We start from the raw sequence: 13,610 nt of genomic DNA on the forward strand, positions 1-13,610 counted from the left end.
AAATTCATATTTACTGAGAAAATTTGTAAAGGCAGGGGCCATAGTTTATTTTACTAACCTTCTTTTAAGTTTCCTCGAGGCAGGAAGGCCTGCTGGAATGAATCCTGAAAGAGTTGCTTGCCAAAATGTATGTGAATAAATGAATCTGAGAAATGCAAGAGATGGACTGTGATGGACATGGAGTGGTCCTATACTCAAACTCTCCATTACCTAACTGGCACTTTTCTCCCCACACTTCTGTACAAAACTTCATGACAGCCAACTGAATCTCATCAGTTTCCTCAGCATATCCTATCATCATTCCTCGTGGTCTTCATTTAAGCCTTTAAGTCCTATTTGAAAAGATTTTGTCTTTAATTATTTGAATATGTGTTTTGTAGGGGTTTTTTTTGTTATTTTTTCTTGTTTGTTTTTGCTTTTTTGAGATGGAGTCTCTCTCTGTCGCCAGGCTGGAGTGCAGTGGCACGATCTCAGCTCACTGCAACCTCCACCACCCAGGTTCAAGTGATTCCCCTGCCTCAGCCTCTGGAGTAGCTGGGACTACAGGTGCATGCCACCATGCCGAGATAATTTTTTTTTTTTTTTGTATATTAGTAGAGACGGGGTTTCACCATGTTGGCCAGGATGTTCTCCATCTCCTGACCTCATGATCTGCCTCCCTCGGCCTCCCAAAGTGCTGGGACTACAGGCATGAGCCACCACACCCAGCCGTGTTTTGTAGCTGAAGAAAATTTAGACTCATGGTTAATAACAGAGCATAGATATGAATCACATAGTATTTGAATACTATTTCTTTTTCCCTTCTTCCCCCCTTCCTCTCTCCCTTCTTACTTCTTTCCTTCTTTTCTTTCTTTTAAAATTTCAGTGGATTTTTCTCTAAGTAATACAAAAGTAATACATTCTTCCTTTTGTTCTTCTGCAAGGCTTGCCCCTAGGAATAACAATAGTTGCTTTCTGAATTTTCTAAGCATACATATATACTCACAAACACATATCACATGCATATACACATACTTTTTAAATTTAGTAAGATCTTATAATTTGTCTTTCTTTTCATTTTTCTTTTTATTTTATTATTATTTTTTTTTGAGGCAGAGTCTCACTCTGTTGTCCAGGCTGGAGTGCAGTTACACGTTCTTGGCTCCCTGCAGCCTTCGCCTCCTGGGTTCAAGTGACTCTCCTGCCTCAGCCTCCCAAGTAGCTGGGACTACAGGTGTGCGCCACCACAACTGGCTAATTTTTGTATTTTTAGTAGAGATGGAATAGGTCAGGACCACTTTCTATTAGAGTTCCATCTGATTTAAGAGCTGAATGACTTTGAACAATAGGTGTCTAATTTATTTTACTATTGTATTTAAATTGGTGCCTTTTTTTTTCTTGAGACAGGGTCTTGCTCTGTCGCCCAGGCTAGAGTGCAGTGGTGCTATCTCAGCTTATTGCAAACTCCGCCTCCTGGGCTCAGGTGATCCTCCTGCCTCAACCACCCGAGTAGCTAGAACTACAGGCACACAACACTACACCCAGCTAATTTTTGTATTTTTAGTAGAGACAGGGTTTCACCATATTGGCCATGCTGGTCTCGAACTCCTGACTTCAAGTCATCCAACCACCTTGGCCTCCCAAAGTGCTGGGATTACAGGCATGAGCCACTGTGCCCGGCCACATGCCTATTTTATTATTATAAATAATGCTGCATTGAACTAGTAATTCTGTAGGATTAAATCTTAAAGTAGCAATCAAGGGGTGGGTTGAGTGAGTGACAATGAGCAGTCAGCCCTAACTGGGAGAAGTGTTTTATTACTGAAATTGCTTAGAATTGCTGGTGCATAGTGGTAATACAAAGAAGAATAACTTTTGGTTGGTTTTAATCTTATTTTTTTTAACTCTCTACCAACTCCTTGATTACCTATATCCTGGGCAGATCTTCCCACTGACCTGCCCCTGGTGGGCCACTGGGTTCTTAAAATGGGTATTAATTGTTTCAAAAAGTACACACATTTGAAATTGATGATACCCTTTCCTTAGTCCTCTCACCCTCAAGAGGTCATAAAAATTTGCAACCCCAACAATAGTATGAGAAAGTGGAAGATTTATTTTATCTTCAAAAATGCTGGATATTATTGCAGCCATCAAAAGGAAAGAGATCATGTCCTTTGCAGACACATGGATGGAACGGAAGCCATTATCCTCAGCAGACTAACACAGGAACAGAAAACCAAACACTGCATGTTCTCACTTATAAGTGGGAGCTGAATAATGAGAACAAACGGACACATGAACACACACTGGGGCCTGTCGAGGGGGCGGATGGAGGGAGAGTATCTGGATAAATAGCTAATGCATGTGGGGCTTAATACCTACTTGATATGTTGATAGGTGCCACAAACCACCATGGCACATATTTACCTATGTAAAAAAACCTGCATGTCCTGCACATGTATCAGGAACTTAAAATAAAATAAAGTTTTTTTTTAAAGACAGAAACTTTTGCTTAAAAGTGCTGGATATTATCAGTGTGATTTATTTTTACCAATTCAGTAGACAAAAATATAATATAATTGCTGTTTTAATTTTTTTTTAATTATTGGAGAGTTTGAGCTGCTCGTATTATTGGCTTTTTGTATTTCTTCTTTGAATAGCTTATTTTATGGTCACACATTTTTCCAGTTATTGATGGTCTCTATGCTATATAACAAGCTCAGATAAGTTCTGTCCCATTCCAAAATTAAAATATATTTCAATATGTTTCTCTATTTATTTTGCAATTTTTAAAAATATTGATACTTTTGACCATTCTAGAACCTTTTAAAATTATGATGTTACTTAAGAATCATTTATTTTATGCTGTTAATCATTTTTCTATCATAATTTACTGAGCAGACCAGTAACATCCATGGGTTCCCCAAGAGATCCACAGATTCAGGGCAAATCTGTGAATCTGAATGGAAAAATATTATCTTTTATTTTCACTAACATCTAATTGATATTTATACTTTCCTTCAATGATGAATACAGGAAACAAATTACAGTAGCAATAGCAGTATCCCTGACTTGGCTACCAATAGAAATTAGAGATTTTTATATCAAATTACAATTACAGATATCTAAAAATATTGTTTTTAGTCATTATTACTTAGAAATTATTGCAATTAATAAACTTAGCACATCATATTTTGGCCAAAGTAATTACATCAGGAAGTAAGGTTTATATTCTTTGCTCAGATGGAGCTCCCATAATGTTTGATAATGTCTCTAGTTTTTACTACTTTTAGGGAAAAGAAAGTGCTTTGGCATCATCATTTAACACATTCCTGTACTCACAACAAAACGCTTCCTACAGTCTTAAAATAAGTTTTGTCAACAGCCATAAAACTCATTAACTTTATCAGAAAAAGGTATGTGAATCATTACATTTAAAAACTTTTGTCAAGGAATGGGCAAAGGATATGATCACCACCAAAGAGAAGTTTGCTGGCTTTTAAGAGAATAAATCTTGCTATGCTTGTTGAGGCGTAAGCTGTACATTTTATGAAACAATAACAACAAAAAATACTTTTTGAACATTGTCTTTGTCCAGTTTGAGCTGCTATAACAAAATACCTTAGACTGGGTAATTTATAAACAACATAAATTTGTTGGTTACAATTCTGGATGCTGTAGTTCGAGATAAAACCAGAAGATTTCAAGTTTAAGATAAATTCAAGATAAAATAAGCAGATTTGGTGTCTGGTAAGTATCCAGTCTCTGCTTCAAAGATGGCCCTTTCTAGCTGTGTACTCATATGGCAGAAGGGCAAACAGGCTCCCTCAAGCCTTTATGAAAGCACTAATCTAATTTATGAGGTCTCCACTTCCCAAAGAGCCCCAGTTTGCCTCCTAAAGGCCTCATCTCTCAATACCTGTTGCACTGGAGGTTAGATTTCAACATATGAATTTTGGTGGTAAAACCATATTCAGATCATAGCATTTCACCCTGATCCCCCCAAATTCATGTTCTTGTCACATGCAAAATGCATTGATTCCATTCTAATAGTCCCCAAAGTCTTACCTTGTTCCAGCACCAACTCAAAAGCCTGAAGTCCAGAGTCTCATCTAAATGTCATCAAGATCAGAAATTGTTGACACTCAAACGTGTGATTCATCCTGAGGCAAATTTCTCTCCAGCTGTGAGCCTATGAAATCAAACAAGTCATGTCCTTCCAAAATACAACGTTGGGGTAGGCATAAGATTGACATTCTCATTCCAAAAGAGAGAACTAGAAAGGAATGAAAGAGTAATTGATTCAAAGTCCAAAACCCAACAAGGCTAATAACATTACATCTTAAGGCTTGAGAATAATATCCTTTGACTTGATGACCTGCCTTCTATACACACTGGGGCACAACTAAGCCTTGGGAGTGGGGCCTTTGAGGATTAGGCAGCCCCATCCCCAAGGCTTGGCTGGGTGCATGCCACACAGCACCTCTCATACATTGGAATCACATGCCTGCAGCTCTCCCAGGCTGGAGTTGCATCATTCTGGAGTCTCAGAGCCTACTCCCACAACAACACTAAACGTTGTGATGGTCTCTGTGATGACCCCAATCTATGCCTCTGCTGGGCATTGCCCTCATGGGGGCTCTCTGCAGTGGCCCCACCTCTGTGGCAGTTCTCTGTCTGGATACAGAGGCTTTCCAGAGCATCTTTTGAAATCTAGCTGGAGATAGCCATAGCCACACAGTTCATGAACTCTGTGGACCTGTGGAGGTGGCATTGTGCAGATACTGCCACATGGTTTACCACCTGTGCCTTCTGGAGGGCCGGCCAAAGTTATACCTGGGCGTGGTTAAGCCACAGCTAGGATGACCAAGGACCACTGCACATGAATGAGTGAGTGGAGCCTTAAAATTGTTCTCTCCTCAAGCTTCTGAATTCTGGGCCTATGATAGGTGGGGCAACCCTGAAGATCTCCACAATGACTTTGGTGTCATTCCTCCATTGTCTTAATGAACAGCACCTGGCTTCTAGCCATACTAATCTTCTTATTTAACAGTCACTTGGCCACAACATTGGTGTTCTCTCCAAAACTTGCTTTTTGATTCTTTACTGCCATGCTTAGAATTTTCCTAATCTTGAAAAATGGAAGTTCTGCTTCCATTTTTATTATAAATTCTATCTTGAACTCATTTCTCTCTTCCTACACTTTACTATAAGCAGTTAAGAAAAGATATGCCACACCTTCAACACTTGGCTTAGATATTTCTTTCACCAAATATCTTATTTCATTACTCACAAGTTGTACCTTCCACAAAACACTAGGACCCTAGGACATGAACACAGTTCAGCCAAATTACCACTTTATAACAAGGATTGCCTTTCCTCCAGTTTTGAATGACATGTTCCTCATTTGTGTCTGAGACCTCATTAGAATGGCCTTTACTGTTCGTATTTCTACCAACATTCTAACGGCTACCACTTAGGCAATCACTAGAAGGCTGAGGCTTCCCTACAGCTCTTCTCTTTTTCCTGGTTCTCACAAGTATCAAGTTTTATGGTCCATTCATGGGAATGTACTTCAAAGCCCTTCTAGCTGCTACCTATCACCCAATTCCAAACTGCTTCTAAGGTTTTCAGATATTTGTTAAAGCAGCCCCCACTCTCATTACCAATTTTTATCTTAGGTTTTTTGAGCTACTATAACAAAATACCTTAGACTGGGTAATTTATAAGCAGCATAAATTTATTGCTCACAGTTCTGGAGGCTAGGAAGTCCAAGATCCAGGTACCAGCAGATTCAGTGTCTGGTGAGGGCTCATTCCTTTCTTCAAATTTAGCATCTTCTAGCTGTGTCCTCATATAGCAGAAAGGCAAACAGACTCCCTCAATCTTCCTTCTTAAGAATATTAATCCTATTCATGAAAGCAGAGCCCTCATGACCTAATCACCTCCTAAAGGTCCCACCTGTCAATGCCATTGCTTTTGGGGTATATTTTTCAATGTATGAATCTGGGGGAGACACTGACATTTAGACTATAGCAAAGACTATGAAAGAAATTATTTTATGACAGTGTGAGTTCTGCTTGCACATATTTTAAAACATATGAAATAATTAAGTCTTTCAATGAAAAATCCTAAATAATTAACATGATTGCTACAGAAAAAGTTACACATTTTCTTGGATAAGCTGCTGATATGGAAGAAGAGATTTGAGGTACATCCTGGCAAATTTTTTAATTCTGGAAGAGGAACTCTCCCAAGATACAATATTATTGGTGAAATGTTCTCAAAAAAATCTGAATATACCTGGAAACACTTTAAAAGTCCTCCAAAGTTAGTCTATCTTGATGACAATAAGGCTTATTAATTATATTTTCATAAATTATGCTTTTGATGATGTAACTACAAGCTCATTGCCATCAGAAGGTTGCCTATACTTTTTTCTAGTTTTATAGTTTTGTATTTTATTTTGAGATCTGTGATCTATTCTGAATTTTTGAAAACAGAAACATTTTGTAAAAGATCAATGTCTAGATTCATTTTTTTGCATGTGAATGTCCAGTTGCTCAATCAACATTTATTGAAAAAACTACTCTTTCTACATTGTATTGCCTTTGCTCCCTTGCAACTTTGTCGAACCAATTGACAATATTTTCTGGATCTATTTCTGAATTCCCTATTCTGTTTCACTGAACTATATGTCTATTATTTTACCAACATCACACTATTCTGATCACTGAAATTTATACCAAGTCCTAAAATCAAACAGTGTTAGACCTCTAACTCTGTTCTTTTTCTTCAGAATTGTGTTTTCTGTTCAAGGTCTGTTGCCTTTTGCCAAAAACTTCAGGATCATTTTGTCAATACCTACAAAGTGACTTGCTACCATTAGGTGGGGATTGTGTTAAGTCATAGATCAAGGTGGGAAGAATAGAAATCTTAACAAAATTAAATCTTTTAATTCATGAACTTGGAATATCTCTTCATTCATTTAGATATTCTTCGATCTCATTCATCAGAATTTTTCTGCATATAGATCTTGTACAAAATTTGTTAGATTTATACCCAAGTATTTCATTTGGGAGGTGCTATTTTAAGTTGTATCACTTTATATTTCAATTGTAATTATTTGTTGCTGGTATTGATAAAAACAATCAAATTTATAAGATTATTGTGTATTAATCTTGTATCCTATAGTCTTGCTATATATGCTTATTAGTTTCAGGTGTTTTACATTGATTCTTTGGATATTCTATATAGCCAATCAAGTTATCTGCAAACAGAGAGGTTCTTTTCTTCCCTCGCAATCTGTATACTGCTTATTTCCTTTTTTATTTTCTTATTGACACATAATATCTGTACATTTTCATGGGATATATGTGATATTTTATTACATACATAGACTGTGCAATGATCAGGTCATGGTATTTGGGGTGTCCATTACTTCAAGTATTTATTTCTATGTGTTGGGAATGTTTCAAGGCCTCTCTTATAGCTATTTTGAAATATACAACACATTGCTGTCAACTATAATCATCCTACTCTGCTATCAAACATTAGAACTTACTCTATCTGTATAATTGTATGTTTGTACTCGTTAAGCAAGTTCTCTTTATTCCAACCTCCAACCCAGGAAAATTTCCCATCCTTTGGTATCTATCATTCTACTGTCTACCTCCATGAGATCAACATTTTTAGCTCCCACATATGATAAAGAATATGCAATATTTATCCATTTGTGCCTGACTTATTTCACTTAATGTAATAAACTTCAGTTTCATCCATGTTGCTGCAAATGACAGGATTTTATTCTTTATAGCCAAATAACATTCTATTGTGTATATATACCATATTTTCCTCATCCATTCATCTGTTGATGGGCACTTAGGTTGATTCCGTATTTTCACTATTGTGAATAATGGTGTAATAAACATGAGAGTGCAGATATCCCTTTGATATACTGATAGTCTTTCCTTTGGATAAATACCTAGTAGTGGGATTGCTGGATTATATGATACTTGTATTTTTTATTTTTTTTGAGAAATCTCAATACTGTTTTCCATAGTGGCTGTACTAATTTACATTCCTATCAACAGTGTATAAGAGATCCCTTTTCTCTGCCTCCTCTCCAGCATCTGTACTTTCTTTGTCCTTTTACTAATCGCCATTTTAACTGGGGTAAGATGAGGTCTTATTGTGGTTATGATTTGCATTTCCCTGATGATTAGTGATGTTGAGCTTTTTTCATATACCTATTGGCCATTTCTATGCCTTCTTTTGATAAATGTCTATTTGTGTTCTTTGCCCACTTTTTAATGGAGTTGTTTCTTTTCCTGTTGAGTTGTCTGAGTTCTGTGTATTTTCTGGGCATTAGTCCCTTGTCAGATGAATAGTTTGAAAATATGTTCTCCCATTCAACAGGTTGTCTCTTCACTCTGTTAATTGTTTCCTTTGCTGTGCAGAAACTTTTAAGTTTAATATAATCCCATTTGCCTATTTTTGTTTCTGTTGCCTTTGTTTTTGAGGTTTTAGCTATAAAATCTTTGCCCAGATTAATGCCCTGAAGTGTTTCCCCTATGTTTTCTTCTAGTAGTTTTATAGTTTCTTGTCTTACATTTACATATTTAATCCATCTTGAGTTAATTTTTGAATATGGTGAGTGACAGGTGTCCAGTTTCATTTTTCTGCATATGGCTATCTAATTTTCTCAGCACCATTTATTGAATAAGGTCCTTTCCCCAGTGTATATTTTTGTTGGCTGTGTCAAACATCAGTTGGTTGTAGGTATGTGACTTTAATTCTGGGTTCCCTATTCTGTTCCATTGATCTACATGTCCATATTTATACCAGTACCATGCTGTTTGGTTACTATAGCCTTGCAGTGTAATTTGAAGTCAGATAATGTAATGTCTCTAGCTTTGTTCTTTTTGTTTAGAATTGTTTTGGCTGGTCAGGATCCTTTTGTTTCCATATGCACTTTAGGATTTTTTTTCTAATTATGTGAAAAATGATGTTGATAATATGATCCTTAATGGTCCACATTTCCATCACAGACTCCTACAATCCTAATAGGGCCCTTTAAGGAGAACCCCTAGACCCTCAAGGGCCCCAAGGCTAACAAGGAACTGCCCGGAGACTGTGCAAAGGTATTTCTCCAGAGTGGGAGTTCATGCTGGGTCTCACAAGATGCCATTAAGGATCTCTCACTTACCCTTTCTGTGTGTTAGGGAGCCTCTCCGGGCTCCCAGATGATCCTGGCCAAACAGACTGCCTCACCTCCCTCTCTTCTTGTGTTAGATGTTTCCTGTCACTTCTCTGCAGATGATCTACTCAAAGCATGATTATCTACTCACTATTTTTGTTCTTCTTTGTGGAGGAAGCAAGTACCAGATGCCTCCAGTAATTCACTTTGAAGCCCTCCTTTTCTTGTCTTATTTCACTAAGACTTACAGTATGACATTGAATAGGACTGGTGAGAGGAAACATTCTTTCTTGTTCTGGATCTTTGTGGGAAAGTATCCAGTGTCTCACCATTAAGTATGATGTTAGCTGTAGGTTTTTGTAGACATTCTTTATTAAATCTAGGAAGTTCCCCCTCTATTCCTACTTTGTTGACAGATTTTATCATGAATAGGTAATAAATTTTGTCAAGCGATTTTTCTGCCTCAATTGACATGATCAAGAAATTTTTCTTCTTTAGCTACTGATGGCTGATTATATTAATCAGTTTTTGAATGTTGAATCAGTGTGCAGAACTGGAATAAATCCTACTTGGCTGTGTTTTACAATTATTCTCATAGATTTTTTTTCAATTTGCTGATTTAGTTTTGAGAATTTGTCATCTCTGTAGTGAGAGATTGTGATTTGTAGTTTTTTACTGAAAGCTATCTTTTATAATATTTTTATTTGGTTTAGGTATTAGGATAATGCTGGCCTCATACAATGAGTTAGAATGTGTTCCTCTGGTTCTATTTTCTGGAAGAGATTGTAGAAAACTCATATAATTTCTTCTTTAATTGTTCCATAAGATTCACTGGTGAAATCATCTGGAACTGATGTGTTCTTTTTTGGAAGGTTATTAATGATTAATTAATTTTCTTAATAGACGTACACTCATTTAGATTATTTATTTCTCCTTGTGTGAGTTTTGGGAGTTTGTGTCTTTCAGGGAATTGGCCCAGTACTGATAATAATCAGTAGTGATGGCCCTGTTTTTATGTCGGATATTGGTAACTTGTGTCTTTTTTCTTGGTTATCTTGGTTAGAAGTTTATCAAATTTACCAATTTTTTTTTAAAGAGCTTTTGGCTTTACTGATTTTTTCTATTACTTTATTCTTTTCAATGTCATTACTTTCTGCTTTCAGTTTTAGTATTTATTTTCTTCTGATTTCTTTAGGTATAAATTGCTCTCCTTTGTCTAGTTTCCTGAGCTTGGATTATTGATTTTAGGTTTTCTTCTTTTCTAATAAAGGCATTTAATTTTAAATTTCCTTCTAAACACTGCTTTTTCTGCATTCCACAAATTTGAAAAATTTTCATTTTCATTTCATTTCATTTAGTTATAAATAATTTTATAATTTTTATTGAAGTTTCTTTGTTATTCATTTGTTATTTATTTATTTATTTATTTATTTATTTATTTATTTATTTAGAGATGGAGTCTCGCTCTGTCGCCCAGGCTGGAATGCAGTGGTACGATCTCAGCTCACTGCAACCTCCGCCTCCTGGGTTTAAGGGATTCTCCTGCCTCAGCCTCCTGAGTAGCTGGGACTACAAGTGCGTGCCACCACGACTGGCTAAGTTTTTGTATTTTTAGTAGAGTCAGGGTTTCGCCATGTTAGCCAGGATGGTCTCAATCTCCCGACCTCGATCTGCCCGCCTTGGCCAATCATGTGTTATTTAGATGGGTGTTGTTTAATCTCCAAACATTTGGGAATTCTCCAGTTATTTTTCTTTTACTGATCTAGTTGAATTTCTGCCATGGTCTGAGAACATATTTTGTATGATTTCTATTCTTCACAAGTTTTTAAGGTGGTGTTTTATGACCCAGATTGTGGTCCACCTTGGCAAATGTTCTATGTGAACTTGAGAAGAATGTATATTTAGCTGTTATTGGATAGAGTATCGTGTAATTGTCAGTTAGATCACATTGATTGATAGTGCTACTCTGGTCAATTATAGTCTTACTAATTTTCAACCTGCTTGATCTATGCATTATTAACCTTCTGCTAACAGATGAATTCTCCACATCTAATAGTGGATCTATCTATTTCTTTTTACAGTTCTATCAGTTTTTGCCTAATGTACTTTGATGGTCTGTCCTTAGCTGCACACACACTGATTGTTATGTCTTTTTAGAGAATTGATGGCTTTACCATTGCATAATGCATGCCTTTATTCCTAACAATTTTTTCTGAAGGTTACTTTTTTCCTGAAATCAAAATAACTATAGCTTTTTCCTTTTTTCTTTCTTTCTTCTTTTTTTTTTTTTCACAAATAGCACTTTTTATTTGCCATCATTTGAAGTCTGAACTTTAAACAGATTCTTGGACTGGTGGTTCATATCCCTCAGCTTGTTCAACTTTAGCACCTGTCTCATCCCCAATGGCTTTTCCAGAACTACTGCTGTCACCATGAAGTTCCATGAGCTTTCCCAATTCAAACTTGGGCTTCTTCAGCATTTTTACTTTTCTAATGAAGACATCATGGAGAGGATAAATAGATTGGCAAGCCTTTTCTATGTCTTTTCCAACGCTGTCTGGAATCAATTTATTGACGACTTCTTTCAAGTCATTTGTCTGCACCTCTCAGGTCATGATTTCCATCATCTTCCTCTGGATTTGGCGGACCTGTTGGTGCTGAGCATAAGAGGTCTTCTGTATCTGATTGTTGCGATTTTTAGTAAAACCAACACAGAACAGACGAAGCAAGTAACCATCGGTAGTCTTGACATCAATGTGAGCTTCAATCTTGTCTGCCATTTTTTGACCATGGAACACATTTTGTCATGGGTAAGATCCATGCCATGAAAGTTAGTCAGGCAGTTTTTGCCCCGAACATCTTCAGTAATCAGCTTGAATTTTCTAAATGCAACTTCATCATTCTGCAAATCAGCAAGACTCACTTCAAACACACGACCCTTGAGACCATCAGATGCAATTTTGGTTCCTTGGGTCCTGGTGATGGCGTCTTTCCAATATTTCTTATATTGGACATAGCAAGTGCTTTCACATCATACCAATCTTTCTTAGAAAATTGATCAATCACTTTCTTCTTGGCTCCCTTTTTGCTGCCTTTCATAAAGCACTTGTTCTTGCCAACTGCCATGGTGCTGGTCAGAGCCAAAAGGCTTTTTTATTTTTATTTTTAGACAGAGTCTTGTTGTCTGCAGGGCAGTGGCACAATCATGGCTCACGGTAGCCTCAACTTTCTGAGCTTAAGTGATCTTCCCACTTCAGCCTCCCAAGTAGCTGGGACCACAGGCACACACCAATATGCCTGGCTGATTTTTAAATATTTTACAGAGACATGGTCTCCCTATGTTCCCCAAGCTGGTCTTACACTTCTGGGCTCAAGGAATCCTCCCACCTTGGCCCTCCTAAAGTGCCGCTTTCTTTTCTTTTTATTAGTGTTAGCATAGTCCATCTTTCTTATTATTTTAGTTTTACTCTGTGTCTTCATATTTAAGGTGGCTTTCTGGTAAGCAGTGTTTAGTTGGGTTTTGATACTTTATCTGCTCTGACATATCTGTCTTTTAATTGGTGCATTTAGACCATTCACATTTAAAATGGTTACTGATATAGTTTGGCTAACATCTACCTTGTTTATAATTGTTTTCTATTTATTCCACTTATTTTTTGTTCCTTTCTCTTCCCTCTTTTTCTGTCTTGCCTGGTTTTAATTGAGCATTTTATAATTCTCCATTATCTCATCCTTTAGCATATTAATTATACTTCTTTGTGAAAATAATTTAGTAGGGACTGCCCTAGAGTTTTCATTATTAATTTTTAACTAATCAAATTTACCTTTAAATAACAAGAGAGATGGGGAAGACAACTTTCTGGCCTCTATCTTGGTGAGACTCATAAGATGAGAAATTGTTCAAACATAGTAAGGATGTTCAAAATTGCCGAGCAGCCACAAAGAACACAAAATCTACTACGTATTTTTCTTAACTGCTTTTTCTCCTATTTTTCACCTCCTTGCTTAGTTCCTAAAACAGTTAATTTCTTTCTACTTTGTCTTCCAGTCATTAAGTCATTCTACAAACACGTCATTTATCTTCAGTCCAACCATTGAGTTCTTTTTCAAAAATATCCTTGTGTCATGTTTTTGATTTCTAAGAATGCCCTCTTTTTCTGATAGTTCCATTTTTTGTATGCAATAACCTTTCAAATCTATTTGAAAGTATTAATTACAAATTATTTAAGGAATATGTTTCTTTTTTCTCTGTATTTTTGTATTCATTTTAGTGTCCCTCACTAAAATTTGCTCTTGGTTTTCCTCAAAATGCCTGGCAAATTTTGTATTCGCATTTATAAATGAAAGACTTGCCTCACCATTGTGGGTGTCATGGGGCTCCCTGGCCATTTTCAAGCCTTCTTTATTATAGAGAACTACCCCTTGAAAGAGA

General features: G+C 36.6%; 1 pseudogene; it reads right to left on the reverse strand.

Moving 5' to 3' along the window:
- Positions 1 to 9,522: 9,522 nt before the first annotated feature.
- LOC100973821 (small ribosomal subunit protein eS1-like) lies at positions 9,523 to 13,182 on the reverse strand (annotated as a pseudogene).
- Between the last annotated feature and the right edge of the window lie 428 nt (positions 13,183 to 13,610).

Source organism: Pan paniscus, chromosome 6 (genome assembly GCF_029289425.2).
Source record: "Pan paniscus chromosome 6, NHGRI_mPanPan1-v2.0_pri, whole genome shotgun sequence".
Classification (NCBI taxonomy): domain Eukaryota; kingdom Metazoa; phylum Chordata; class Mammalia; order Primates; family Hominidae; genus Pan; species Pan paniscus.